Raw genomic sequence first — 26,675 nt, 5'->3', positions numbered from 1 at the left:
AAGAGTTATGACCACCTATTTTTTCTAATTACTGGCAGCATTCTGTTACCCTGGGAAATAGCTGGAATTATTGTGATGTAGAAGAAAGAAAATTCTATATAAATCCTAGATTTGTTGCTTCTAAAGTTATGATCTTCAACAAGTCACTTAAGCAATTTGAGCCTCAGTTTTCTGCAAGGTAGGAACCATATGCCCAAGTCACAGGTTTCTATAAAGTTGAAACAGGGTAATGAATGTGATACCACCTAGTTCATTAGATACAGGTCAGCATTCAGTTAACGATAGTTCAGTTAGTGACTATTGGCTTGACTCTTTTGGCTATTGTAACTGAGAGCTGAGTGCAAAATCTTTGTGTTAGAAAATAGTTTGGTTCTTTTCTTATACATGATTTTCCTAACCACATTCTATATATTTTTGCCTCCACAGACAGTATTATAAAACTATCCTGTGGCTTATTTCTAATTTAGCATTGCATATGGCATTTTTTTAAAACTTGAGTAACTATATGAAAGGTAGAGAGTTAACATTGCATGCCAAGCACAGTGGTTAGCATAATAGAGACATCTCCTTTCATTCTCACAAGAAAGATATTATTATTCTCCCCATTATACAGCTTTGAAAACTGAGATCCCGAGAGTTTGGTAAACTACCCAGGATTTTGCAGCTGGTACATGATAGACCTTGGATTCCCATGCAGGCATTCTGAGTGGAGAGACTCTACCATGCTGGCCCACTGCCTCCCAACATATATCTATGCACCCACTTTTTCATTTGATTTAGAAAGCTCTTAATTGACTCACACTGATTTCTTCTAGAAAATGCCTGCTTTGTTTACTTTTTAAAGTTAGTTCTTCCACCATTTCAAATTTTCCCCTGTAATTCTATGTTAACTAACATTTTTAAAATCTTTTGGAAGTAGCCTTACTAAAAGCTTTAAAATTTCTAAATATATGAAATTTATTGGTTGTTCATTTAACATCATTATTCACTTACTTCAAAGAAATTGATTAGATTTGCAAGGCATGTTTGTAGGTTTCAAGGAAGAATAAATACCTCTTGGATATTTGCAAAAAATAGACAACACAGGACAGCACACTGTTCAGCTATTCTTTGTGGTAGTAGATCTGCAACATTCTGGCCGTTTTCATTAAAAGTTGATTTAGTAAAATTTTTAAAATTATAATATCAACGAAAGTTAATTAACTTCGATGTATTTTAAGATAACACTCTCTCTTTCCTATCAGCTGTGGTTTCCTTTGGCCTACATCTATTGTTACAAATATATATATATAGAGAGAGAGATAGCTAGATATAGATACATATATACATATATATATGTAAACACAAATATGCATACATTTATACATTTCTGTAGATATATCTTCTCTTCAAACAAAAGTTTAAAATTACAATTTTATGTTTAGTTAGAGCTTCTGCTTAAATTAGCAAAAATGCATTAATTTTTCATTATATCCTATGTTGAAATCATACAGTGATTTACGTATTGCACTGAAGTACTGTCAAAGGAATACATCTTTGCTTTACAACATCATGTAACTATTGACCTGGGCTATGTTCAGCTGATGACCTAGGATTGATGCGCTCCACACATTGTTACCAGAATAATTAATCATGAATATCTGAACACAAAAAGATTTTACAGAAATTGACATTTCCCTCATGATCAAGAGTACTTGCTATTATCATTTTTATAAATATTTGTGAGGACTTTCTTAATTAAAATCAATATTTACTCTTACTTATTTTAGAAATTGCCTTCCTTAACACTTGGATTTAATATATTAAACAAATTTTAAACCCTTCAAATATATCCATAATAGTTGTTTTCTTTTTCTTTCTTTCTTTTTTTATTTTCAATTGCTGTCTGCAAGAAATTTTATTAATCAGGCTGTTTCAAAGTTTTCTATATACCCATAAAAATTTCACTTCGTTATGTCTGTAACTAACTTTCTTAACAGACTATCAATTTTTGTTGCAATACATTGCATTTTCCCTAGAGCAGTGATGCTCTTTTGTGGAGTGGTAGCTAGCACTGTACTATGCAGAATGAGGAAAACTGATTAATTGCTTTTAGAATAGTAAATGAAGCCTTTTAATTTAATGAATATTTCAACAGAATCAATTCACTTTGTCTCTCTAAAGGCAAAATCCCACAGGGAGAATTTCTTTGGGGTGACCTAGAGAGCAAATTGGAACCTCTGTGAGGTTGGCGTACAACCATATGTTTTCAGAAGCACTTAGATTATCTGTGTACTTCTAATATATTACCCCTAACCTAAAATGCATTCAATTTCAAGAGTTTAGATTTACAAATTATCCTCGGGTACTGTGACTTGTGAGGCCAGGGCACAGGTTCTCTCTGTCTGAGATCTGTCTATTCTAAGTATACTGCTGAAGTTGGATCACTTAAAAGGCAGGAGAGTATAATGGATATGTTGGTAGACTAAGAGCATGCCTATGTGTGGTAAAGGGAATGAACTGCATCCTAAATCCTGTGAGTTTGACGTGATACAACTCATTTATATGCCATAGTCACTGAGATCTTTGAACTAGCTTGATCTTATAATCATAGTCTTAGATTATAAGCCAAAAATCGAGGCAATTTTTTTTCTACTTGCATAAACATTTACTTATTTCTCTTATTTAGTCTGCTGGGCCTCATTTTTCATTCTTTTGAAAATGTAGTAACCACATTGATTATTAAGTACCGTTCTATGAACATTCTTTTTATCTGATGGGAAATTACATAATGATAATTGTTGATAATTATTTATTTCATTTGAATAAACATAATGTTTTCATGAATGTATATACATAAATATATATTTGGGAAAATTTTAAGACATTAAAATATTTCCCTCAGAGGTAAAGTCAATATTTATTAAAAGCAGATGCACAGTTTGGTCTTTCTGATGCTCTTGGAAATTTAATTTTTTTGATTTTTACAGAAACTTCAGACACATGCCTCACGATTGCTTAATACAAATGTACTAGGAATAAGGTAGAACAATTTAAAAATTGTAAGGTAATGGATGTCAGCATTCTACCACTCAAAAATAAGACTTTTTATATCCACAGCATGTTAAAAGACTACAATTTCTTCATTTGCATGTGTTTATTTAACATTTGCTTATGATTATATCGCTTATTTGGCTGTCTGGTTTGAAATTAACTGATACTTCTATTCTTCAATTCAATAAGGTGTTCTAAATATATTCATTAAATTCAAATCAATGGAGATTTATAGAATATAGTGAAGCACTTAAATTAAGAGGACTAGCCAAGAGGGCATAAAGTTGAATGATAAAATCCAGTAGAAAAAGAAATTACAAAAACCATTGTCAGAAGTCCTGTGGTATACTAAGCCAAACTGCAAAGATGTGAGAACTAGAAAGAAAGACTTCAGAAACATCTAATAAGCTATTTGATTCTCTGTACATTAACATCAACAAAATTTGGGAGTTAAAATCTTATTTATAATATTTAGATATTCAAAAATTAGAAGTTTAGGTAAATATTTGTTAGAAGATAAGTGTAGAACAATATTTTTCAATTTTTTTGATCTAGAACCTATATTTAGAAGTAAATTTATATGAATCTCAGTATAGTATATAAAAAGATAAAACTGGATTTCCTACGTTTAAAGCTTCAAGCCTGTCTGCTTGCTTTCCCTTTGTCTTCACTCTCTCTCCCCAATAATCTTTGGGAGGTTTCTCAGACTGTCGGTTCAGAATACCTGAGAAAATTTGCTGAATAGAGTCAGAAAAAATTAAAAGATCCAGTTAACATTGTTTCCAAAATCAAGTTTATTTTCAATGTAACAATAAGATGTCATTAGGAACATTTAATTCTCCACAGAATTGTTTTACATTTGATTTCATCTCAAATTTTTTCTATATTCTTTCAAGACAATTTCAAACACTCATTTAACAAGAGTCATCATTATCCATGAACTGTTTTAAGTTGGACAACTCATATTTTCTCTTGAAGGTAATTTGAACAGCTTGGAATAGAAGATTTATGGAGGACATGAATATACGAAGATACTGAACAAGACTAATGCATCCCATTTATGTAGTCTGAAGTTTATGGCTGTCCTCGTTAAACAGCTGGCCGGAACTAAGCCGAAAGAGTTTTTGTGACTGCTAGGAAAATGCGTTTGACCCTTTAGGGTCAATCTCAAAACTGGTTAGGAAGCATCATTCTATGTTTCTCATATTTAATAATGCACAGAACTCATTTAAAAATGAATAGCTTCTGCAATGTTGACTATCTTAGTTTGTTCAGGTACCTATACCACAAATTAGGTAGCTTATAAACAGCAAGGCCTTCTCTAGCTCTCATTTCTTGGTCACTATAACAGAGGTGTAATGATTTTGTTGATATTTTCAAATAAACAGCTTTAGGTTTTATTGATTTTCTTTATTGCTTATCCCTTTTCTATGTAATTGATTTCCACTATTTATTTTTTCTTTCCTCGTACTTACTTTGATCTTAAACTTCTCTTCTTTTTCTAGACTTCTGAATTGTCTTGTTTAATTTCCAAATATTTGGGGCTCTTTTCAAATTGTTGTTAATCTCAAAATTAATTCTGTTTGAAACTTATTTATGAACTAAAATGCGGTCTATATTGGTTAATATCCCATGTGCATTTAAAAAGAATGTGTATCATGAAATTTATGTGGCAATTAGATGAAGGTGGTTTGTATATTCCTGCAGATTGTTTTTGGTCAAGTTTTTCTATCAGTTACTGAACCAAGTCTGTTAAAATTTTCAATTATAACTATGTATATCTCCCTTTAGTTCTGTCACTTTTTATTTCATGTATTTTAAAGCTCAATAGGTATATCTATATTTATTATTATCATATCTTTGGGATATAGAGAAATTTCATCATGATTAAGTGCTCTGTATTATTGTTTCTAATAATATTCCTTTTATTGAAGTTTTTTTCTGATATTAATTTAACTAATCCACATTTTTTTATGCTTTTTTGTTTGCAGGGAATATTTCCTCTTATTACATTCAACTAACTTAAGTATATACATTTGAAATATGTATCCTGTACCATAGTTTGTTCTTACATTTTTTTTAACCTCATCTCAGCCCTCTGATTGGAAAATAAAGTCCATTTACATTTAATCTAATCAATAGTACAGTTCTATTTATTTTTGTCTGATATTTTAATGATTGTTTTCCCTTTTGCCTTCATTATTGTTTTGTTTTTGCTCTTCTGTTTCTTCTTTCTTAACTTATTTTGTGTAAATCATAAAAATTTAATATTCCTTTTTAATTCCTTATTGACATTCTAGCTGTATTCATTAAAATCAATATTTTTATGGTTGTTTAGGGGTTTAAAATATGCTCTTTTAACTTGTTTCAGTCTCCTTATAGTTAATATTGAATTACGTCTGGTAAAATATTGGAAATGTGCTTGTGATAATATATTTCTATTTATACCATTATTCTATTGCTAATATTTTCATATGTATTATTATATCTTTAGGCACAACAGTATAGTGCTACAATCTCTGTTTTAAACAGTTACATGATTTTCGGAACATTTTCCAACATACTTACCATTTCCAGCATTTCAGTGCTTTTCATGCACATTCATCTTGCCATCTAGGGTCGTTTTCTTCAGCTTGAAGAACTTACTTTAGCAATTCCTGCAGTGCAGTTCTGCTGGTGATTGACTCTTTCAGCTTTTTCTTTATATGAACATGTCTTTATATTATTTTCATTTTATAAAAATAAATTTGCTGGATAAATAAATTTGGTTGGTAGGTTTATATTTTTTTCTTTCAGGATATAGGATATCATGTTGTTTGTAATGAGAATCAGCTATTAATCTTATTGTTTTCTCATATACGTAAAGTGTGTTGTCCTGTATACGAAGTGTTTGTCTCTAGCTGCTTTCAAGATGTTCTCTTTATCATTGGTTTTCAGCTATACTGAAGAGTGGTTTTCTTTGTTTTTATTCTGTTTGGAGATTATTTATTTAGGGAAATTTTTAGTCATTATTTTTTCAATATTTTTTCTGCCTCCTTTTCTTTCTTCTCTTATTCTATGATTTGAATTTCCCTTGTTTTTTATGACCTGATATTTTCCCATGAGTCTCTGAGACTCATTTCAGTTTTCTTAAATCTTTTCCCTCTGTTCTCCAGGTTGAAAAATGTCTTTTGATCTATCTTTGAAATACTGATTCTTTCTTCTGCCATTTCCAATCTCTGTTGAATCAACCTAATAAGAATTTTTTTTTTTTTTTTTGCTTTATTGTACTGATCAGCTTTAGTATTTCCATTTTTTATAGTTTCTTTTTCTCTGTTTAGATCCTTTGTCTCTCCTCTTATTATGGCCTTTTTTCCTTTAATTATTTGAATATAGTTTTAAAAGGTGTTTTGAAGTCTAGCCTTGCTATGTCCAAAATCTATGCCAACTGGCTTGGAATCAGTTTCTGTAGACTGCATTTTACCCTAAGTACTGGTCTTGCTTCCGTTTCTTTGGATGACTATAAAATATTGCTTGAAAACTGGACATTGTAGATAAGATGTAGTTTTGACTCAGATTGTGTTATCTTTGTGAAAAGATTCTCAATTTTTTTTGTTCTGGCAGACATTTGACTTCCTGGACTCAAACTGTAAAGTCTGTTTACTTACACAGCATGTAGTAATTGATATTTGCTCAGTTCTTGCTTGTTACCTCTTTTAACCCACCGTCTTTTTATTCTGGCCCTCCAGAATTTTCCACTGTAGCTGCAGAGTTTGGTGATCAGCCAAGTATTTGAGTATGGTTTATACACAGATTGGGGCTCACCGTCTCCTTGGTTTCTTTGTTTCTATGGAATGCGTCATAAATTTCTAGCTACTTGCCTTGTCTTGGTCTCTGTCTTCTCACACTTCAAAGAATAAGGTTTTAGCTTCCTGCTGCCCAAGCTGTGCAGAGATTGGAAATGCTCAGCTAGAAAACAAACAAACAAATAACAACGACAAACTCAAAAATCTCACCCAGTGCAATTCTGTCTTTCTTGAGTACATTCTTCTCTGTACCCTGCCTATGGAGGAAGGCCTTCACAGTTCATACTGAAAATATTTCAAGCCTATAGTTACATGGCAAGGTGATCTCTGCTTTAAATATAAGGTTAGCTAAATACCATTTTCAGACACCCAGGATCTCAAAAAGTATACTTCCCATGCATCCTATCCCAGAAAACTACCGAAAGAGATGCTCCCCCAAAATGAGGGAGTAAATCAGGAAAAACATGAGAGTTCATCCAAGAAAAAGAGGATCAATCTCAGAAGAGTGGGAGAGTAAGCCCCCAGAGTGATAATGAACTAATCATTTATACTGTGTGCTGTGTATCAAAAATGGCAAAGGAGACTCATCTCTAAGAAAGGAAAGATGATGGACTAATTGAAGCATGCAAGGGAACTAAGAGAAGATTTAGGCTACTAAGGAAAGTTTAACTGTAAATTACATTTAAAATCTACACAAAACAAAAAGTTTCAGAGAAAAAATGTACAAGAAAGGTTACAATAATCATTGCATATATAAAGCTTATCTGTGAATAGTTTATAGGATCATAGTTGTATTCCCAATAATGACGATCTCATCAAATGCTTACTTAATGATATTGAAAAGATTGAGGAGGGATAGGTCTGCCAAATGAAACACAGGATGCCCAGTTAAATTTGAATTTCAGGTGAAGAACATTTTTTATATAAGTAAACAAGATTTAAGACATTTTCATACTAGAGTATTCATTTTTGTATTTTAAATTCAAATTTAGCTGGCTGTTCTGTATTTTAATTTGCTATATCTGACAACTATAAGGATGGGAAGTGCTGAGGTGAGGGTATGAAAGAGAGCTGAATTTTCATCTCACCTAGAAGAAGATAATGGAGAAAAATTAAAATTATGAAATAAAAAATAGACAATGTACTTATATTTTTAGAGACATGGAAGTAAACGTCAAAATAAATAGCCACAACAGTCAAAATTAGTTGCCTCTAAGAAGTACAAAAAATATGGGAGGTGGTGGGGATTTTAGAAGTATTATAGAATTACATGCATAAATAAATGTAATAAAAATAGAAATAAAATTAAATAATAATTCAAATGCAATCAAAGGTATAGAATAATAAAAATCAGACAAAATAAAATTAATTTAATGAAAAACAAGTATATCAGGTTGAAATTACAACTTCACTCAAAATATGAAGATGGTATAACTCTTATAGCCATATTCTCTGGAGTTTGTCATGCCTGTACTACTATGTACCATGTGTTATCTCTAAAAGAATTATTTTACCACTTCTATTTTATCTATTACAGAACTTTGCTGTGACAGATCAAGATATAATTTGGGTTTTGTTTAATAATAAAGTTCTATTTATATGTTCAATATTCTTGTCATTTTCTCATTAACAAACAACACAAAGAGTATTAAGATGTGGTGCCAATGAGATCATGAACATAAAGACGTGAGCACTAAAATTATTTACTAATGCTTAGAATAAGTGATTGTGCAGTTGAACAATATTTTATGCTAATGTTAATTTTTAGTTGAATATTAAAATGGAAATATCAAAGTAAAATATTCATATGGAAATCTCAAATATCCATGAGATGGCTTCTATGAACACCTAAAATTTATATATACCACTTCGGAAAATGATTGCTGCCTTGTTTATTTCATTCCTTCCTTATTACCTACCTGCTTGCCTTCCTTCCTGCCTGCCTTTTCTTTCTTTCCCAGGTAAGAATGAAGAGAAATTAAGAAATTCAACTTGTACCTCTGAAGTCTCATTAAATTATCAGTTGTAATGAAAATTTAAATGAAAGACTTTGCAAGATCTGCAATTTTCAAATATGTATTTTTTAAATATAAGAAATACCCTTGTAGATTTCTAAAATTCTCACGCAACTTCTGTTAAATAGGTTTCATTTTGCTCCTTTAACAGATGGGAAAACAGAGCCAAAGAATTTTAGTATCTTGTAGTTAAGTAATCTACAGAAGTCAAACATCTAGTAAGAGACAATACATCCCAAAGTGCCTACATTTATTTTCTTCTTTTAGGCCAGGCTACTCCCTCTCATCTATTAAGGATGGTTGCTTTCAATTTATTTGCAAGACTCTAACAACTTTTGAACAAAAGCCTATCACTGCCCATCTTCTTTTGTTCAGTGTCAGTATTGTTCATTTCAGTGCATTCAGTACTATTTTTAATGAAATTTTATCCTATGCAATTCTTAAACAAAAATAAAAGAATATTTTAATCCAAAAATATATATACACTGAAATATATATTTAGTGTTCAATGTCTGGTGAGATCATTACTATCAATTCAAATAACCTAATAAAGCACAAAGTTTTTGGCCAATTTCTACTAATTATGTTTGTTTTGAATCTAACATGATCCTAAAAATTGTTTCCTAAAGATGATTTTTTCTTATCTCCATCAAAATTTCTGAAGCTTTTAGCTTGCATGGGAGAGAATGCAGGAAGGTTAACTGCATAAGCATTTATCATTTTTAAAACAAAATCATATACTGTAAAAGACACATAGTGAAGTACCAACTTCTACGTCTTATAAGATTATCCACTTTCAGGATGATAAGCAAAAATGAATCAGCATTGTATGTGTGGTTTACATCTGCCTTTTAAGTATTAGGAAATACTTACTTCTTTCAACCACTCCTATTTACTTCATCTTTTCAGATGGGAAAACACTTTTCTCTGAATTGATGACTACTTATTTTTCAGCTAAAGTAAATACAGGTCTATATCTCTTTTTATTTGTGTGAGAAGCTGACACATTCTGTCACAACATCACTTGAGTAAATGGGAAAGTGACAGCTTCCTGGCAAAATTTTAAAGAGATAAACATCTATTTTTGTTTAAACAGCCACTAAAAAATCAGAGAGAAGCTTTCCAGGTTGAAAGGATAAAGAATGCATGAGTGGTGCAAATTGGTAAATGAATGTACACTAGAAAACTTCTGATGTTTACCTCTACGATTTTAACCACAGCTCAGTATTTTCTGGTATTAAATTACAAGTCTTCAACAAATAAATTCTATCAAAGTGATAGAATTACCAACAAAATAGATTACCATAATTTTTAAAAAATCAAACAGTAACATCCTTAGAAACAATTTCTTCTAATTGAAATATTAATTTTTTTCCTGCTTTTGAAGTTTGTTCTAGTTTTAGTCAAATACTTTATTCTCTAAAAGTTATATTACTTGGTTTGAAAATAGCTCTAATAAAATTACTATTACTTAGTCTTTACATATCACTTTCAAAATAACATATTTTAGAAATATTTTTCCTTTGTAGCTAATTTACAATTTTATAAACATTACTAGTTTCATCTAGCTTATTTCTCTTAAAATCTATACACGTAGTATGTTAAATTATTATCTCAAATAACAATGTTACTTGTAAAACTTGTATTTTTTCTCCTATTTGCCATTAAGTCTTTAAACACAGAATCTTATAATTCAACATTAATTTATGTAAAATAGGGTAAGTGGATACTTTATATTAAATTTAGTATAAGGAATTTAGTAGATAAGAAATTTTATGTTAATTATTGAGACAAGATCATATGAATGTCAAAGGTGGGTATTAAATATACCATTGTTAGATTTTATGGCTCTCACATTTATAATTCCTATTGATATTAAGCCTCTCTATAATACTGTATGATTCTTCTTCAGGATTTTCTGGAACAAATGAACTGATGTTTAATCTTGTACATTCTGTTGTTCCAATTACACTCAGTGAGCCTAGCATTGAAACAACCATAACGTAGTTCTGCATTTCTGTATCATCTCTTTCCACGCTTCCCCAGCCAAATCACTCCATGTTTCTTGGAAGATGAGAATGGCAGGGGATTTTTTACTTTTCAGTTACAAAACAAAGGTCCAGTGTACTAAATGTTACTTGTAGACACGACTGCTGATTAAATAGAATCATATACTGGTAACTGATAAGTTATATGATTAATACAGTAATGAGCAAATCAACCAAACAACAGCAGTGTTCAAATTATTCCTATAGTCCACTAAAATGGATTTTTGGTGGAAGATAACTGAAGAATCACAGATTGTGAAGTGTAGTTACTTTATCTGAAATTATTTTATTGAATTGTCCTGTAAATTTGAAATACTTTTTTCCTGTCTTAAAAAAACCTCTAAAACATTCACCAATTTCCTTTGAATCTTACTGTTCAGAAACTTTGGGAAGATATATTTTTAAGGTTTATATGTGAGAAAAAACTTGACTAGTTTACATGTATATAAGCATCCAAACTTGAATTTCGTCACAGACTTTGTCACTTGCCTCTGCTCTGACAGTCTTTCTGATTTACATACACAGGGAAAACTTAGGCATGCAGTCAACAGATTCAGGAAAAAGCCAAAGTGGAACAGCTAAAATAACACTGACCTCTCTGATGACCAGAATCTCCACTATTTGGACCTAAGTATTGAACTACTCAGAAGCAAGGAGTGAGAAAGGTGAACTGGGATTTAAATAAACAGCGTATTCATTTTACATTGATGTCTCTTGATTAACAGTAGAAGACATCGCTCCTGAAAGCATCTGCAGTGTCAGTAATTCCATTAACAAAGAGCCACTTTATTATCAACATACTGTAGATTCATTTTAATGTGTCATTTGCACTTCAAAGTCACATAATTTTTATTATGGTAAATCAATTAAAACTATTTCTCATGATAATTTATCTTCTGCAGAGTTTATCATCTCAGAGAATGCAATATTTCCCAATTTAACTTCCAAGACAAAAGTGATGTAATTTGAATGCCTTTTACTGAGCTTATTAAGCATAAAGATCACAGAAATTTCAAACGCTAAAAGATAACTGTTTCATCTATGTGATAAAATGGAAGCCACATTTTTTTTTGTAGTGTACTATAGGTGGTAGAGACAGTATGCTAATTAGTAATATAACCTCATACTGACTTTCTATGTCTCCCATTTTAAAAGATAATCTAGTAAAAGCAGATAGTTTCTCTGATATTAATTTTAAAGAGAACATAAAGATTTATATAAAAAACCCTTTATTGGAGATTTGCAAATGAACTGAGTTTCAGGATGATGCAGTCACCTGTTTTGTTAGTTTTAATGACTTTGTAAGAACATGCTTCAAAGATTTTCATCCATTTCCTATCTTTGAAAACTGCCAGTATTTTTCGACCTCTGTTGAAAATTTCTAAAATAAGCAGTTTTAATATCCATTTGCAGCCTGAAAATGTTTGTGTGGAAATGAGAAATTTTATGCTTTTCTAAATTGAGTATTTAAACTTAGAGGGTATTTTCAAACATTTGCCACATTTTTTTTTTTAGCTTTATTGTCCAATTGAATTTAAACCAAAACTTCTGTCAATAGAGATAGAAAAGAAGAGAAAATATTTGTAATTTCTTTATGAGTGGCAATCAGAATATGTTACATAAGTACTGTATAAGGAGCACAGAGCATGTTTACTTAATAATGCAATTTTGTGAAGTTTTGGGTTATTTTATGATAAAATTAAGCAATTTAAATGACATTTTTTCTCCTGAGATTTTATGTATATTCTTGGAAAACCTCATTAGAAACAGATGCATTATTCATTTTCTTATCATCTCAATGTTCTCAGTTTCTAAATATTGAGAAATTTGTGCTTAACAAATACTTTTTTATTCATTCATTTAATTTCTGCAAGGAGATTGTTTCTAGCATCTACAGGAAGAGTAAGACTTAGAATTAAGTTACTATTAAGCAGTTAAGCAGATAGTACCCTTGATTTCAGCATTTGTAATGGGGAAATTACAATCTAATATCAAAGAGAATTATGCTTGTAAAAATGAGCAGAGAGTAAAATCAAGTTAATTACAATGAACTTACTAACTCCCACCGTCAGAGCAGTGCCTAAAGGATTCCCTGAGGATACTTGGGTCTTGGCAGAATGGTTTGAGCACTGCTGGCATTGTTGAATATCATGAGGGTTGAAGTTGGAGAGACCTAGTCTAAAACCCTATGTATGTCATGTATTTGTATTACTTTAGAAATTTTACAACACCCCATATCTGTTTTGTTGTTGCTGGTGGTGGTGTTGGTGATGATAGTGAAAAGACATTAATATCTATTATTGTAAGGATAGTATATGTAAAGCATTTGGAATCTAGCAGCATTCAAATCAAAGGAAATACTGCAAGCTATGGCACTCATCCCCTTATTCAGTCTATTTCACTAACGTAGAGGCTTTTAGCATCCCTGAACTTCCTAGCTGTGTATTCCAAAGAGTAATTAGGTTTCCACACCTAAGTGATCCTGAATTTGATCAGTTTGCCCTTCTTTTCCCCTCACTGCCATGTGGTGTGACTGTAAAGATGGACCTATGCAGTCCAGGGGAAAATTTGCAAATGAACCAAATTTCAAGATGACGCAGTCATTTGTTTTGATAGTTTTAATGACTTTGTAAGAAATTACTTTGAGGATTACACCCATTTCTTATCTTCGGAAACTGCCAGTATTTTTTTCCCCTCTTTATTGAATCTTTCTGAAATAAGCAGTTTTAATATCCATTTGCAGCCTGAAAATGTTTGCATGGAAATGAGAAATTTTATACTGTTCTAATTTGAGTCTAAATATTAAAATTGTTATCCACTCTTTTAGATTACACACCTCTAGTATATTATGTGTTTATTTATTGATGTACAGAGCATATATCTGAACTTTTATACTAATATATTATATATCTAGGAAAGCACTTGCATAGATATGAGATGGTAAGATGTCTTCCTAATAATAGTGGCTTAACATTATCAATAACTAATATCTCAAGGGAAAATATACACTTGCAGCAAGGCTGTTAATGCCCGTGGGTATAAATCAACTTTTCAATTAGTATGTCTGATAATTTTGAATTATTTGGAACAATTTCTTGTTGGATATGGTTATATCACAGATGTTTTGCCTCAGAATGAGGCAGATGAAGAGAGCTTTGAGCAGTAAACTGTCGATTCTGCTGTAACCTTGCTGCTCTCTTGTGCTTAAATCATAGGGACTATCACTAACTCATTTTGCAGAAATCTTGTTTAATCCACTTGTCCATTTTGCATGGGTCAGTGTAGTTAAAACTGGATGATTAAGCAGCAAAGCCCATTTAATTATGGAAATATACATGAAATATTCCACAGTACACCAGACTCACGAGGATAGTTCCTTCAGCTCTTCCGCATTGTGGAAATCCTTCTCTTCTCTCAAACCTTTATAAATGCAACAACTGACACGAAATAAGACTCGAGAAAGGTTGCCATGTCAATTAGTACATTAAAAACTTGAACACCTTAATGGGTTTATAATTTTTAAAACAAAAAATAAATATAAATTTTAACATTTTCTTTATATATCTATGTAGTTTGTCTCACACAACCTCTGGAATGTTTTAATTCTGCTGTGGATCTAAAACATCAGATGCTGCTAGTTGAATGCTGTGATTTAGTTTTCTTTGTCCAGATAACCAGCACAAATTACAGGAATTCTTCCCTCTAGGAGAATGATCTTACTCCCTCATTGTTAAACCTGGCCTAGAATCTTAGGATTTCACCTTTTTGTCTTCTACTCTGTCTGTTCCCACTGCAATCATCTTCCAAGGAGGCTGCCAACCAGAGGAGTTCTAAGTTAGAACTGGCTACTATTTGAAACCTTAAAGGCCTCCTTTTCTCCCACTGAGAACCACACCAATGCTTTGACTAGTTTTACTTTGAAACCAGGGAGAAAAACAAAGGGTCTTTTATCTTAAGTTCCACACCCATCCAGGACCATGGACTCATTAAACCACCAAAATTATGCAGCCCATGCTTCCAATGGGTTCTCCACTTCCCTTCCCAAGAGACTGCATTCTCTAAACTCAACGGTTACTTTTTGTTGTTATTGTTGTTCTAAGGAAGATCTTGTAAATGATTTCTGGATGTATTCTACATGAAGGTGAATACATCTTCACCTGATTATTCCAAGGCACTCTTTACATGCCCTTCCTGGAATGTCAGCACTGGTTTCTCTTCTTTGGGAAATGAAACCAGTTACACATTTTAATAAGATTAAGGACCAAGAAGATGTCTTGATTTTTATATTCAGTTTAATATTCAACTGTCTTCATTAATCTAATTATTGATATGACAATTATAGGAAACACGAATAGCATATAAACATAAAATTACAGATATCTTTATTGTTTGTTTCAGGAACTTCCTGAAAATCCATTTATCTAATAATAGAACTGGTCCTCATTAAGGACCCTTTCCAGAACAATAGATTGATCAAAGCAATTCAAAAGCTTCAAGAGTTCTTCAAAACACTTTGTCAAAACTCCTTTATTTCATCCTGCACACCAATTCTACCATTTTCTAACAAACATTTCCAGATCTTGATCATGCCCCTGCATTAAAAGACCTACCTTATACCAGATCCACAAAACATACTACCCCTGTCGTCCCACTTCCAAAAAGCCACTAAAACTCTAAGTTAGCACTTTACTCCAGGAAGCAATAACCTCAGCTTTGCTTTATTGACAAGTTATTTGGTGTTTTGTTTTTTGTTTTTTTAGGGATTTGGATATTTTACATCCTCCTCTGTTCACTTAATTTATTGTGATATTTCAAAAACAAGTGTACATAAGTATGTGTACACTTGAAAGAATGGTATTAATAGTTAAATGTGCTTCTACTGTGTGATTATATATGGTAAGATGTGGCAGCTTAATGTTTCCTCTGAAAACAAGTAGAAAGGTCACAATTAGTTAAAACATCATAGAGATATGAGGCAATGAGGACTAGAAGGGCTAGATTTCAGAGAGGGGAGATTCATTCCAAAGAGAGGTCACATTTGCCTCTTCTGGCCTGAGATAAGGATCAAGCTTGACCTGGCCCAGGCCCAACCTCTGTAGGAGAAAGAGAAACTAACAAAGCTTTTAGAGGTCATATGGGGCTAGAGTGACAAACTAGAGAACTGAGTGTCCTCAGATGTTTTTTTTTTTTTTTAATTTTTTGTTTATTGCAGTAACATTGGTTTACAACATTGTAAAAATTTCAGGTGTACATCACTACACCTCCACTTCTGCACAGATTAAATCATGTTCACCACCAAAACACCAACTACAACCCATCACCACACAATGTACCAAACCATCCCCTTGACCCCCCTCCCCCCTGGCAACCACCAATACAATCTCTGTCCCTATGTGTTTGTTTATTGTTGTTATTATCTACTCCTTAATGAAGGAAATCATACGGTATTTGACCTTCTCCCTCTGACTTATTTCACTTTGCATTATACCCTCAATGTCCATCCATGTTGTCACAAATGCCTTGATTTCATCATTTCTTATGGCTGAGTAGTATTCCATTGTGTATATATACCACACCTTCTTTATCCATTCGTTCCTTGATGGGCACTTAGGTTGCTTCCAAGTCTTGGCTATTGTGAATAACGCTGCAATGAACACAGGGGTGCATGTGCCTTTACAAATTGGTGTTTTCAAGTTCTTTGGATAAATATCCAGCAGTGGAATAGCTGGATCATATGGTAGTTCTATCCTTGATTTTTTGAGGAATCTCCATACTGTTTTCCATAGTGGCTCCACCAGTTTGCACTCCCACCAGCAGTGTATGAGAGTTCCCTTCTCTCCACATCCTCTCCAACACATGTTGTTTCCTGTCTTGTTAATTATAGCCATTCTGATGGGCTTGAGGTGATATCTCATTGTAGTTTTGATTTGCATTTCCCTGATAGTGATTTTGAACATCTTTTCATGTGTCTGTTGGCCATCTGCATATCTTCTTTGGAGAAATGTCTGTTCAGGTCTTTTGCCCATTTTTTAATTGGGTTGGTAGTTTTTTTTGTTGTTGAGATGCATGAGTTCTTTATATATTTTGGAGATTAAGCCCTTATCAGATGTATGGTTTGCAAATATCTTCTCCCAATTGTTAGGTTGTCTTTTCGTTTTGTTGATGGTTTCCTTTGCTGTGCAGAAGCTTTTTAGTTTGATGTAGTCCCATTTGTTTATTTTTTCTATTGTTTCTCTAGCCCGGTCAGACATGGTGTTTGAAAAGATGTTGCTAAGACCGATGTGGAAGAGCGTACTGCCTATGTTTTCTTCTAGAAGTTTCACAGTTTCAGGTCTTACATTCAAGTCTTTAATCCATTTGGAGTTAATTTTTGTGTATGGTGTAAGTTAAGGGTCTACTTTCATTTTTTTGCATGTGGCTATCCAGTTTTCCCAACACCATTTGTTGAAGAGACTTTCTTTTCCCCATTGTATATTCTTGGATCCTTTGTCAAAGATTAGCTGTCTATACATGTGTGGGTTTATTTCTGGGCTTTCGATTCTATTCCATTGATTTGTGTGTCTGTTTTTGTGCCAGTACCATGCTGTTTTGGTTACTATAGCTTTGTAGTATATTTTGAAATCAGGAAGTGTGATACCTCCAGCTTTGTTCTTTTTTCTCAGGATTCCTTTAGCTATTCAGGGTCTTTTGTTGTTCCATATAAATTTTAGGATTCTTTGTTCTATTTCTGTGAAAAATGTTGTTGGAACTTTGATAGGGATTGCATTGAATCTATAGATGGCTTTAGGAAGTATGGACATCTTAACTATGTTAATCCTTCCAATCCGAGAGCATGGAATATCTTTCCATTTCTTTGTGTCTTCTTCAATTTCTTTCAGAAATGTTTTATAGTTTTCAGTGTACAGATCTTTCACCTCTTTGGTTAAGTTGATTCCTAGGTATTTTATTCTTTTTGTTGCAATTGTAAATGGGATGGTATTCTTAATTTCTCTTTCTGCTACTTCATTGTTAGTGTACAGAAATGCAACTGATTTTTGTATGTTGATTTTGTATCCTGCAACTTTACCATATTTGTTTATTACTTCTAAAAGTTTTCTGGTGGATTCTGTAGGGTTTTCTATATATAAAATCATGTCATCTGCAAATAGTCACAGTTTCACTTCTTCCTTTCCAATTTGGATCCATTTATTTCGTTCTCTTGCCTGATTGCTCTGGCTAGGACTTCCAGTACTATGTTAAATAGGAGTGGTGACAGTGGGCATCCTTGTCTGGTTCCTGTTCTTAGAGGGATAGCTTTCAGTTTTTCACCATTGAGGATGATATTAGCTGTGGGTTTGTCATATACGGTCTTTATTATGTTGAGGTACTTTCCTTCTATACCCATTTTATTCAGAGTTTTTATCATAAATGGATGCTGTATCTTGTCAAATGCTTTCTCTGCATCTATTGAGATGATCATGTGATTTTTATTCTTCATTTTATTAATGTGGTATATTACGTTGATTGATTTGGGAATGTTAAACCATCCCTGCATACCTGGAATAAATCCCACTTGATCATGGTGTATAATCTTTTTAACATATTGTTGTATGCGACTTGCTAGTATTTTGTTGAGGATTTTTGCATCGATGTTCATCAGTGATATTGGCCTGTAATTTTATTTTTTTGTGTTGTCCTTGTCTGGTTTTGGTATCAGGGTAATGTCAGCTTCGTAGAATGAGTTAGGGAGCTTCCCCCCCCTCCTCAATTTTTTGGAAGAGTTTGAGAAGGATAGGCATTAAGTCGTCTTTGAATGTTTGGTAGAATTCACCAGGGAAGCCGTCTGGTCCTGGACTTTTATTTTTGGGGAGGTTTTTGATTACTGTTTCAATCTCCTTATTGGTGATTGGTCTATTCAAATTCTCTACTTCTTATTGTTCCAGTTTTGGAAGGTTGTATGATTCTAAGAATTTATCCATTTCTTCCAGATTGTCGAATTGGTTGGCATATAGCTTTTCATAGTATTCTCTTATAATCTTTTGTATTTCTGAGGTGTCTGTTGTAACCTCTCCTCTTTCATTTCTGATTTTACTTATTTGTGCCTTCTCTCTTTTTTTCATGGTGAGTCTAGCTAAAAGTTTGTCAATTTTGTTGATCTTTTCAAAGAACCAGCTCTTGGTTCTATTACTTTTTTCTATTGTTTTTTTGGTCTCTATTTCATTTATTTCTGCTCCGATTTTTATTATTTCCCTTCTTCTACTGATTTTGGGCTTTGTTTGTTCTACTTTTTCCAGTTCCTTTAGGTGCATTGTTAGATTGTTTACTTGAGATTTTTCTTGTTTGTTGAGATAGGCCTGTATCGCTATAAACTTCCCTCTTAGAACCGCTTTTGCTGTATCCCATAAATTCTGGCATGTCGTATTTTCATTTTCATTTGTCTCCAGGTATTTTTTGATTTCTTCTTTGATTTCTTCGTTAACCCAGTCGTTGTTCAGTAGCATTTTGTTTAATCTCCATGTATTTGTGGTTTTTCTGATTTTCTTCCTATAGTTGATTTCTAATTTCATACCGTTGTTGTCAGAAAAGATGGTTGGTATTATTTCAATCTTCTTAAATTTATGGAGACTTGTTTTGTGGCCTAATATGTGATCAATCCTGGAGAATGTTCCATGTGCATTTGAAAAGAACGTGTATTCTTCGGTTTTTGGATGGAATGCTCTGTATATATCTACCAGGTCCATGTGTTCCAGTGTGTTGTTTAATGCCAATGTTTCCTTATTGATCTTCTGTTGGGATGATCTATCCGTTGGTGTAAGTGGAGTGTTAAAGTCCCCTACTATTATTGTGTTACTGTCTATTTCTGTTTTTATGTCTGTTAATAATTGCTTTATATATTTAGTTGCACCTACATTGGGTGCGTAGATATTTACAAGTGTTATATCCTCTTGTTGGATTGTTCCCTTGATCATTATGTAATGCCCTTCTTTGTCTCTTTTTACAGTTTTTGTTTTAAAATCTATTTTGTCTGATATGAGTACTGCTACCCCAGCTTTCTTTTCATTGCCATTTGTGTGGAGTATCTTTTTCCATCCTTTCACTTTCAGTTTGTGAGTGTCTTTAGGTCTGAAGTGTGTCTCTTGTATGCAGCATAAATATGGGTCTTGTTTTTTTATCCAGTCAGCCACCCTATGCCTTTTAATTGGAGCATTTAGTCCATTGATGTTTAACGTAGCTATTGATAAGTATGTACTTACTACCATTTTTTAACTTTTTTTTTTTCTCAGTGTTTTAGTAGTCCTTCTCTGTTCCTTTCTTCTTCTATACAGAATTGATTGGCACTTTAGTTTGACCTCTGTCTGAAAGCTGTACTCTTTAACTTCCCTCCTCCCTCCTTTTATGTTTTTGATATCATATCTAACCTCTTTTTTGTGCTTTTATATCCATTACTCTCTTATCATGGAAATAGATAATTTTTCCTATTTGTGGTCTTTTCTTTTCCCCTTAAATCAGTCCCTTTAACATTTCTTGTAGCACTGGTTTCTTGGTGACAAACTCCTTTAATTTTTGCTTGTCTGGGATATTTTTGATCTCTCCTTCCATTTTGAATGATAACCTTGCTGGGTAGAGTATTCTTGGCTGTAAGTTTTTTCCTTTTAGCACTTTAAATATATCGTGCCATTCTCTTCTAGCCTGTAAGGTTTCTGCTGAGAAGTCAGCTGATAGCCTTATGGGGTTTCCTTTGTATGTAACTTGACATTCTCTTGCGGCTTTTAGGATTCTCTCTTTATCTTTAATTCTGGACATTTTGATTATGATGTGTCTTGGTGTGGGCCTCTTTGGGTTTATCTTGTTTGGGGCTCTCTGTGCTTCCTGTACCTGGATGTCTGTTTCCTTCCTTCATCTATTATTTCTTGAAATAGATTCTCTGCCCCCTTGTCTCGCTCTGCTCCTTCCGGGACACCTATAACACGGATGTTAGTGCGCTTGATGTTGTCCCAGAGGTCCCTTAGACTGTCCTCACTCTTTTTAATTCTTTTCTCTTTTACCTGTTCACCTTGGGTAATTTCTTCTAGTCTTTCGTCCAGCTCACAGATCCATTCTTCTGTATCCTCTACTCTGCTTTTGAGTCCCTCTAATGAATTTTTCATTTCCAGTATTGTATTCTTCATTTCTGATTGGTTCTTTTTTTTTTTTTTTTTTTTTTTTTGTGAGGAGATCAGCCCTGAGCTAACATCCGCCAATCCTCCTCCTTTTTTTTTTTTGCTGAGGAAGACGGCCCTGGGCTAACATCGGTGCCTATCTTCCTCCACTTTATATGGGACGCCGCCACAGCATGGCTTACCAAGCAGTGCGTCGGTGCGCGCCCGGGATCCGAACCAGCGAACCCCGGGCCGCCGCAGCGGAGCGCGCTCACTTAACCGCTTGCGCCACCGGGCCGGCCCCCTGATTGGTTCTTTTTTATATCTTCCATTTCTTTGTTGACATTCTCACTGAGTTCATCTATTCTTCTCCCCACATCAGTGAGCATCCTTAACACTCTTAGTTTGAACTCTCTGTCGGGTAGGTTGCTCATTTCTGTTTCACTTAGTTCCTTTTCTGGGGTTTTGTCCTGTTCCCTTACTTGGAATGTATTCTTTTGCCTCCTCATTTTGCCTCTTTCCCTGTGCTTGTGTCTACGTATTAGGTAGGTCAGCTACGTCTCCTGCTCTTGGATAGGTGACCTTATGTAAGTGATGGCTTAGGAGGCTTCCAGTGTGCTTCCCTCAGTTCTCAATGTTCCAGGGGTGACCCCTATGTGGGCTACGTGTGTCCTTCTGTTGTGGCCTGTTTGCTCTCCCTGTAGGCACCCAGGGAGGCCGAGTTATGCTCCTGGCCAGCTGTTGTAATGCTCAGCTGCTTGTAGTTGTTGTGGGCCCTTCAGTCTCTTTATGAGAGAGACTGTGGGGAGCCCCAGCACAGTTGGCTGCAAGTTCTAATACCAGATTTGTGTTGCAGTATTTCTTTTAAGTGAGTAGGCCCCCAGCGCGGCAGGTTGTTAGGCTCAGGGCCTTACATTTGCTGTAAGCCTCTAGCCTATTAGGTCTCTCGTCAGCTCTCTGAGGATTGCAGCTGGGTGGGGCTGGCCTCAGGCACAGGAGCACCCAATTGTTTCAGGCTTTGGAAGATGGGGCAAACCCCCATGTGGGTCTTTGAGAAGCACAAATCTTCTGCAGCTGACAAGCCCTGCCGCCCACAGGTCCACACACACAGTCAACACAGTCCTGCCCCGTGTGCGTGTCCCAACCTCCCCAAGCGGACCCAGTCTCTCCACGGCGGGAGCCCCACACACTCTGCCACCGCCCCACACTCTCCACCCGCTCCTTGTGGACACCCTGCCCCGCTCAAGTCGGCTCAGTTGCCAGGCTGCAGAGAATCCAGTCACCAATCTATGCAGGCCCACAAGTTGCCTGAGGGCTTGTTGTTGGGTGGGGCCCGTCTCTAGGGTGGGCTGCGAGCCCTGGCTGAGCTGTATTAAATCTGTGCTCTAGCGGGTGGGGCAGACCCTGGGCTAGCAGGCCTCAGGGAGAACTCCAATGGCGTCTGTGTCAGCACGCCCACACCAGGCCACAACAATGGCCACCGCCAATGTCCCAGTCCCTGGAGAGGTCTCACCCCTCACCAAGATGCACTCAGGGCCGATTAGGTGAGTCTCTTTTCACCACAGCACTGTGCACCTTTCTTTCTGGTGATTTTAGGATGCTTTCTGAAACGGGTGAGTTTGCGCATGGGCCCTTTAAGAGCCGGTTTTAGTTTCTTTGTGAACCGGGTTTTCTGGGGGTGCTCCCCAATGTTTTAGTAGCAGGCACAGTCAGATATTATGCCACTCGTCTCGAGTGTGCTGGGTCCACAAAATGCCCACAGTGGGGGCGCTCCCCGGCTCAGGACCCCGTGCCTCCAGGGAGGCTGCGTACCTGTGAGCTGCTCCTGGCGGCCGTGAAGCTGGCGGCTTGTGAAGGCGGTGTTTTTCCTCTCCAGAAGGGAGTCTCTGCCTCTTCCACCTCAGTTAGGATTGTCCGTTGTTGCAGGAGTTCCTCTTATCCAGTTTTCTGTTCTGTCTCAGGGGTAATTTTTCCACGAGTAGTTGTAAATTGGCTGTGTCCACGGGAGGAGGTGAGTTCCAAGTCTGCTTACGCTGCCATCTTGACTTCTCTCCTCTCTCAGATGTGTTTTCCTTTGCTCTACAAAATCTTTTCTGTATTTTAAGGCTTGGCAGAGGTTAAAATGCTAGGTAGAAAGCTTCTGAAAAATAGAGCAAAATCTTATAAGGTTCACTGGTGCCTAAAAATCAAAGATCCATGTGAGAGGTGGGGCTAGGGTGGCCAGAAGCAAGTCCTAGAAGGAGAGTTGAATGGACTCTGAGGAACTATAGCCACATTTCCCCTGGAAGCGCTTCCTGGTGCTGGGTGTAGATTGAGACTAAGAATCTAGGCTTGGTTTCTAACAGAAGGCTGTTGTTAAGGAACAGGGAAATCAAGAGAGATTTTGCATTCTCTCTGGGTTGTAGTGATAAAAATGATGATTGCATGGGCCTGAAAATATGTGGCCTCTCTATTCATCAAGATATTTGTCAAGTTTTTAAGGTGTATGGTGCTGAATGACAAAAAGGTAGACTAAAATCTTCTGAAGAACAGAACTGAGTCTCTTATTGCCTTTCCAGGGTGAAAAAACCAAGAATGGTCATGCCCTAGAAACCAGGGTACACTAATGATTGACTACCAAACTGCAATTCAGTCCTACCTCAACAAAATATTTGATTGGATTGAGGATATCAATGAAGATTAAAAAAGAAATGTCTGAATCAAAAGAGATAATGACGGACTGGACACATCTTTGCTGGTTTTAGCCTACTACCTAAGCTAGGTGGGAGGTTGAATTGGAGATCCTTTCCAAAATAGCTCAATAGCTGAAATAGAAAAAAAAAAAACATTCACCACACAGATAGTCATTATAGATATTTGCCAGTTTCACCTTTGGGTATAGGTGGACATTTTTTAGAAAAATTATGTAATTATTAAATAAGTAAAAGAGTAGTTAAATAGTTTCACTCAAAGTATCCATTTATAACCTTTTTTTAAAGACCATTTTTTGTTTACATAGGTGAAATTTCAATGTAAGTTTACTTTCTACTTAAATGTCTCCTTTAGAATTTCCTTATTCCTTTCATTTTTTTTTTCTGGATGCTAATATCTTCATTTAACCCTCATTCTTTTTTTTTTTTAATAAGAATTTTAATCATAATTGGTTAAGACTGTTATCTTTTCTTTTGTTTTTTGCTGGGAAAGATTCGCCCTGAGCTAACATCTGTTGCCAATCTTCCTCTCTCTCTTTTTTTTTCCCCCTTCCCAAAGCCCCACTACGTAGTTGCGTATAGTTGTAAGTCCTTCTAGTTCTTCTATGTGAGCTACTGGCACGGCATGGCTACTGACAGACAAGTGGTGTGGTTCTGTGCTCAGGAACCGAACCCGGGCCACTGAAGCAGAGTGTGCCAAACTTTAACCACTAGGCCATCAGGGCTGGCTCTAATAATCATTCTTAAACAATATTTTTATTGGGTATAAAATTCCAAGTTGATAATTATTATCTCTAAGTTTTTTACAGGTACTAATTCCCTTTCTCCTCTTTCTCATTGTTGCTGATAAGATTTCAGCAGTGAGTATAATCACTATTCCTTTCAGGTGGTTTGCTTTTTATTCTCTGTACTTTTAGATATTCTACATTTCTTCACTGTTTTCACTACGCTTTATCTAGGCGTGGGTTTCTTTTTATATTTCCTGCTTTAGAATAGTTAGGCTTACTGGATTGGCGTTTTGTAACAATTCTGAAAAGTTATTACTTATTATCTCTGGATACAACTATGTTCCCTATTCTCTGTATTAGATGCTTTGGAATTTTACATGGAGCTAGTGATGTGCTCATGAATGTTTAACAATTGGCTTTGCAAAGTAAAAAAAGCCCTGATTGTAGCATTTGTAAATTTCCATGGTGTGAATATTACGATCATAGTCAGTTTCAAGCTACCAATGTGATATTCCTGCACACAGGGTTGGAAAGAGATACGTGCAATCAGCTCTTGCAAGCTGATCAGAGCTGGTTCTAGTATACCAATGTGTAGACTAATGACGTTTTCTCTTACTCTATCTTCCATGTTACGTATTTTACATTTATTCCTCCAGGTTTCTAGTGTTCTGCTTAGATATGGTTAATCTGCTTACTAGTGCAAACCTTGAGTTTTAAATCTAAATTTTAAAATTTTTCATTTTTGGGTTATGTTGAACAGTTTTGAAATATGCTAGTTTTCTCTTAATTTCATGCCTTTCTTATATTTATTTCAACAAATACATATATGTTACATATAATGATATATATCTATAAAATTTTACTTTTTGTCTAATAATTCCAGTAGTAACGTAGGTCTGTTTATGCTGGTTTTGACTCAAAAAGTCTTGTTTTCTTTCATGTTTTGTGATTTTTGACTGTAAACTGCTCATTTCCCTTGAAACATTATTTTTGGAAACTTGAGTTGAAGTTAAAATTCTCCAAAACAATGTGCATTTGCTTATAACAGTCACTTTTTCTAAATTCTCTCTCTAAAGGTTTTAGACTCTGTAACTAACATAATTTCAAAAAACAAATCTATATGGAAGCCAGCTTGTGGTTACAGATTTTCCGGAGATTTGTCCCTTTCCACCTTGTTCCAGAATTAAAAATGGCAAGTTTTCTTGCCATTCTTTCAGCAAAATAGTTTTTATCTCTCATTAATCATTATTCAGAGGATATAGCCCTTTGATGTCCTAGTTTTACACAGATGTCTCCTATTAGAGTTTCCGTGTTTGTGGGCCTAGGGATTTATTCCCTGTTCCCTACAGTCTTTAAAATAGTCCTCAAAACAGAAGCTCAACATCTCCAGCGTTCAGCAGATACCCTCAGGGTGAATATTCAAGATAAAAAATGGATTAGTTCTCCTTTGACTTTTAGGGTTCCAGGTTCCACATTTGGGGACTCAGAATAGACCTTAATTTTTTTTTCTTTTGGTCCAGTTAGCAATGAATTTTATTTATATTTAGCTATTTTTCACTGCTTTTTCAGAATTTTACTTGCTTCAATGTGGAAAGTAACATGAGATATCTAATCTCTGGAGCTAGATATCAAAACCTAAAGCCAGAATTTGAATCCAATGAAAATCCAAAGAACAAAATACAGCAGACGACATCAACACAGAAAAAATTCACACTTTTAATCTCAGTCAATGCATTTCTTATTTTATCAGCTAATTTTTTTTCAAAAAGCATTTTCAATTTCTCCATAATAATTTACATTTAGCAAAATATGAGATTGTTAAATTAGACTCAGTTTTCCTAAAGTGGACTCACCTCACTTATTCAACATAGAGATATATTTCCAACTATACAATGTAACAAGCCAGTCAAATTCCTGGTAACCACAGATAACTGCATTTAACATGTATTAATCACATCAAAATAATTTCTGAAACTGAATTTTACTTTTTAGTTAAAGATTTAAGCAGCATCTGTTTTGTGCTTCTTTAGTGTTTAAATTTTATTTCTATGTTCTCTATGGTTTGTGGTAAATCAGGGCATTTTCCTAGTTAAGAAAAATAATTGTCTTCATTCATCAATAGGTATAGATTATGACATTTAAAATTGAACAATTATATTTTAATGTTCTGCTTTTATTGTGCTTCCAAAATCATCTACCAACAAACTGGTAATTTTCTTCTTTGAGTATGGATTATAGGACTCGGGACAGGAATGATC

The sequence above is a fragment of the Diceros bicornis genome, chromosome 9 (assembly GCF_020826845.1).
Source record: "Diceros bicornis minor isolate mBicDic1 chromosome 9, mDicBic1.mat.cur, whole genome shotgun sequence".
In the NCBI taxonomy this organism is placed as follows: domain Eukaryota; kingdom Metazoa; phylum Chordata; class Mammalia; order Perissodactyla; family Rhinocerotidae; genus Diceros; species Diceros bicornis.
The sequence above is the reverse complement of the archived record's forward strand: the minus strand, read 5'-3'. Positions refer to the sequence as shown.